The sequence below is a fragment of the Oncorhynchus mykiss genome, chromosome 5, assembly GCF_057628025.1.
Source record: "Oncorhynchus mykiss isolate SJ-2025 chromosome 5, ASM5762802v1, whole genome shotgun sequence".
Taxonomy (NCBI): Eukaryota; Metazoa; Chordata; class Actinopteri; order Salmoniformes; family Salmonidae; genus Oncorhynchus; species Oncorhynchus mykiss.
This window is the reverse complement of record NC_143026.1, coordinates 30,179,838-30,184,568: the sequence shown is the minus strand read 5'-3', so window position 1 is coordinate 30,184,568 and position 4,731 is coordinate 30,179,838. Positions and strand designations below refer to the sequence as shown.

The following is a 4,731-nucleotide window of genomic DNA, read 5'->3' as shown; positions in this document are numbered from 1 at the left end:
TATCTGTTGTTGATTTGAATTGAATACAGACAGTCAATAGCATTAATGAATTAGCGAACTGCTATTCCTCACATGAACACAAAATAGCAGTATGAACAAAATGGATAAGACTTCAATAGTGTCATTTAAATCCCTTGACTCTTCTAAAAAGTAAAGGCTTGCTTGTTTTTGATATTCAGCCAACACAACAGAGTGTAAACTTACTACCTGCTAATGCTACAACCACTATAACACATCTAGAATTGCTGTATTACACAATACAATATTACATACTGTAATATAATATAATGATGTGTTAACATCATAACATAACAGCCAGTCTGTGGGTCTAGCCAGTCACCCTGCTGGTCCGGCGAAGCTGACCCACGCTGTCATATCTTGATGTTAGTTTGACCTTTGACCATGTTATTCGCTGTAGACAGTGGCCTGCTGACCTGTCCAATGGACCCTTTTATTCCACTGACCTGTTGAGCCTTTCTCTTTAACTTGAAATATGGCCGCCGAGCCGGGAGAAGCCAGCCAATTAGGGCCCAGACGGAGATCAGGGTGGCACAATGAGCCGAGACTAATGAAGAGTCCTCTTTATCTGCCTGCAGCCTGTCTGCCTTAACCTAGCCTACAGGGCTGGCCCCAGGCATAGGTGTGTGACATAGGGCTCGCCTAGAGTTAGAATAGTAAAATACACAAGGTGCAATTTCTAAATTGGATTGTGCATAGGGCTGTGCCGGTCATGCAATTTTGTCAGCAGGTAATTGTCATGCAAATAACTGCAGGGCTCATGGTAATATACCATTAATTAACATAAACAAGTTTAGCATCTCCAGCCTTCCACAAATAGCCTACAAGCCACTGATGCGGACCTATGGAACATCTACATTTTAAAAAGTCGAATACATCCATTTAATGTAGCCTGCCTTACACCATCACAATAAATCCATTATTAACTTTAAGAAGTTCTAAAGATACATTATGATATGAAGAAAATGTAGCCTATTTAAGAAGAACAGAATAGTAGGTTCTGAGTAGTTGTTGAGCCCTGATCTGTCTGTGCCATATGCCTGTGGGCTAAGCTAGTTCATTGAGCAGACAAGATTTGCTTATAATTCCTGTGGCATTATTTTATAGTAAGAAGAATACAATTGAACATAGTTGAATAAAACATATTTTTCCAAAACGATTTACAAGGGAGTGCGCACATGTAAGGGATCATTTGAAACAGGTCCCCCAATATGCTTAATTTAGATTTATTTTTGCAACTTCAGTTGTCATACAAACCTTAGTCAATACAGTGCTTTCGGGATAGTATTCAGAATCCTTGACTTTTTGCACATTTTGTTACGTTACACCCACATAATAACATTTATTAAATAAAAACAACACCCCATGATGCCAACGTGAAAACAGTTTTGTATTCCATTTTTTGCACCTCAGATTGCAGCCCAAATTAAAATAAAAAAACAGAAATACTTTATTTACATACGTTTTCAGACCCTTTGCTATGCGAGTCAAAATTGAGCTCAGGTACATCCTGTTTCCATTGATCATCCTTGAGATGTTTCTACAACTTGATTGGAGTCCACCTGTGGTAAATTCCATTGATTGGACATGATTTGGAAAGGCACACACCTGTCTATATAAGGTCCCACAGTTGACAGTGCATGTCAGAGAAAAAAACAAGCCATAAGGTTGAAGGAATTGCCCGTAGAGCTCCGAGACAGGATTGTGTCGAGCCACAGCTCTGGAGAAGGGTATCAAAAAATGTGTGCAGCATTGAAGGTCCCCAAGAACACAGTGGCCTCCATCATTCTTAAATGGAAGAAGTTTGGAACCACCAAGACTCTTCTTAAAGCTGGACGCCTGGCCAAACTGAGCAATCGGTGGAAAAGGGCCTTGGTCAGGGAGGTGACCAAGAACCCGATGGTTAGTCTGCCAGAGCTCTAGAGGTTCTCTGGGGAGATGGGAGAACCTTCCAGAAGGACAAACATCTCTGCTGCCACCAATCAGGCCTTTATGATAGAGTGGCCAGACAGAAGCACGCTTGATCTCTTTGTCCTAAATGCCATGTCACGTCTGGAGGAAACCTGGCACCACTCGTATGGTGAAGCATGGTGGTGGCAGCGTCATGCTGTGGGAGACTAGTCAGGATCGAGGCAAAGATGAACGGAGCAAAGTACAGAGAGATCTTTGATGAAAACCTGCTCCAGAGCGCTCAGGACCTCAGACTGGGGCAAAGGTTCACCTTCCAACAGGACAACGACCCTAAGCACACAGCCAAGAATACGCGGGAGTGGCATCGGGACTATGAGTCTATGAGTGTCATTGAGTGGCCCAGCTAGAGCCTGGACTTGAACCCGACCTCTGGAGAGGCCTGACAGAGCTTGAGAAGATCTGCAGAGAGGAATGGGGGAAACTCCCTAAATACAGGTGTGCCAAGCTTGTAACGTCATACCCAAGACTTGAGGCTGTAATCGCTGCCAAAGGTGCTGCAACAAAGTACTGAGTAAAGAGTCTGAATACTTATGTTATATTTGTTATATATTAAATTAAAATTTTCCGTATTTTATTTGTAATACATTTTGAAAAACCTGTTTTTGCTTTGTCATTATGGGGTATTTTGTGTAGATTGACAAAAAAAAAACATTTAATCAATTATAGAATAAGGTTGTAACGTAACAAAATGTGGAAAAAGTCAAAGGGTCTGAATACTTTCCGAATGCACTATATGTTTTGATTTCTAATAGATTCTAATGAACTTATCCTCTGCAGCAGAGGTAACTCTGGGTCTTCCTTTCCTGTGGCGGTCCTCATGAGAGCCAGTTTCATCATTACGCTTGATAGTTTTTGCGACTGCACTTGAAGAAACTTTCAAAGTTCTTGAAAGTTTCCGGATTGACTGACTTCATGTATTAAAGTAATGATGGACTTTTGTTTCTCTTTGCTTATTTGAAATGTTTTTGCCATAATATGGACTTGGTATTTGACCAAATAGGGCTATCTTCTATATACCACCCCTACAACTGATTAACCTCTAAAATGTAAAGTCCTCATATTTGGGGACCCTAATAGATTTTTTGTATTAATTTCAGTCTGGTAGAGAGCGGTACCCCCTATATGCAAAAGCAGGGTGTCTGCGGAAAGCTGAGTATCTTGGCTATTGATATTTGCCTTAAAGTATTTGGTGTGACTTACTACCATATATAGGCATATGAATGTGTAAGGGAAGGCCATGCCGATGATCTCATTTCAAGATGGCTGCTACCTACATTCCGGTTAACGTATTCTGTGTTTTAAATGAAATAACATGGAATTCGTTAATTCACACCAAAAGTCAGGACTCCACAGATCACGAGAATGTCTTATTTGTCTGCCTGTGACCTAACTTTATTGATGACCAGCCCTGAGAGTCAAAATGTTTATTTTACACAACGTTTTTACCAAACAGCAAATATCTTACAAGGTAAGCTTCGATGTGGTCTGTGTTTGAGCTATAGCTACATGAGGGTATGAAATTAATCCTTAGGTTGGTAGGAACAAATCTAGCCTATTGCCAATGTTATCTAATGATGTATGACTTAATGGTAACATCGAATGTCCTCCGAGTGACTTCTTTGCAAATGAAAAATATGATGAGAACACTTGGATAGTCCATGTATGTACCCCGACACCACCACAATGTTTGAGAGAGGTTGGTGTTGTAGAAATGTAGTTTTTATAGTGAACAGTGACTTTTAGGCACATCCAGTGCGCAAAAACAGTGCAATTACCACATTTGGACACTTTGGAGAGGTTGAAAGAACACTTGAATGTACCCTGGATACCCCATAACACCACAATGTTTGAGTGAGGTTGATATGGTAGAAATTGTGTTTTTATATTGAACAAATAGCATTTAGGTATAGCAACTATGTAATAGCACTGGAATTATCTAATTTACAAACATATGCCACGTTGGAGAGGTTTATAGACACATAGAAACGTCCTGTGACCACACCTGACACCACTTACTAAACATCTGCCCATTTCTAGTTGTTAGGTCTATCAATCCCATTTTTTTCTGATATTGTTTACATGTTGTGGTTAGACATCTGATGTGTTTCCAGCTCTGGGCATCAATAATAATAATAAAAAAAGGTTATTTTGTGTGTGCTTGATCTTGTTTATTCTGAACTACGTAACTTGCCATTACATCAAGAGGTTTTAAGAAAATAAATTCCACAAATTAACTTTTAACAAGGCATACCTGTTAATTGACATGCATTCCAGGTGACTACCTCATGAAGCTGGTTGAGAAAATGCCAAGAGTGTGCACAGCTGTCATCAAGGCAGAGGGTGGCTACTTTGAAGAATCTCAAATAAAAAATACATTTTAATTTGTTTAACACTTTTTTGGTTACTACATGATTCCATATGTGCAATTTCATAGTTTTGATGTCTTCACTATTATTACACAATGTAGAAAATAGTCCAAACAAAGAAAAACCCAGGAATGAGTAGTTGTGTACAAACTTTTGACTGGTACTGTAAGTTAATTTGTCCCAATTATTTTGGTCCCCTAAAATTGGGGGACTATGTTCAAAAAGTGCTGTAATTTCTGAACGGTTCACCCAATACGAATGGCAATATCTCAAATTAAAGCTGACAGTCTGCACTTTAATAACCTCAAAGTCATTGTATGATTTCAAATCCAAAGTACTGGACTACAGAGCCAAAACAACAAAAATGTGTTCCTAA

General features: G+C 39.5%; 1 long non-coding RNA gene across 1 annotated transcript; it reads left to right on the top strand.

Annotated features, from left to right (window-relative positions):
• Positions 1–3,206: 3,206 nt before the first annotated feature.
• LOC149983237 (uncharacterized) lies at positions 3,207–4,370 on the top strand. The gene is made up of 2 exons (XR_016495977.1): positions 3,207–3,457; positions 4,264–4,370. It is a non-coding gene; the product is annotated as an uncharacterized LOC149983237 (long non-coding RNA).
• Positions 4,371–4,731: the final 361 nt, after the last annotated feature.